This window comes from Pygocentrus nattereri, chromosome 22, assembly GCF_015220715.1.
Source record: "Pygocentrus nattereri isolate fPygNat1 chromosome 22, fPygNat1.pri, whole genome shotgun sequence".
NCBI classification, from domain to species: Eukaryota; Metazoa; Chordata; class Actinopteri; order Characiformes; family Serrasalmidae; genus Pygocentrus; species Pygocentrus nattereri.
Genome location: NC_051232.1, coordinates 10,622,526 through 10,622,791, shown reverse-complemented (window position 1 = coordinate 10,622,791; position 266 = coordinate 10,622,526).

The window sequence follows — 266 nt, the reverse complement described above, 5'->3', positions numbered from 1 at the left end:
TGTTCTACACACTTGTGTGAAGGATGGTGGGTGATTAAAGATGTGCAAGTTCTCCGATACAGAGGGTGTATTTGTTACACACTGACTGAGAACTCCATCCTTAACTGTAAAACACAGCTAAGAGCTCCCAGTGTCAAGCTCACCAGTTTTCTAGCCAGCTGTAGAAATAAATTTAAGAGAACAAGGGAATGTTGCAAAAGAACTCCATTATTTTCCATCAGCTCTGTACAAGAGAATAAACTCTCCACAACTTCTCATGGCTTTTT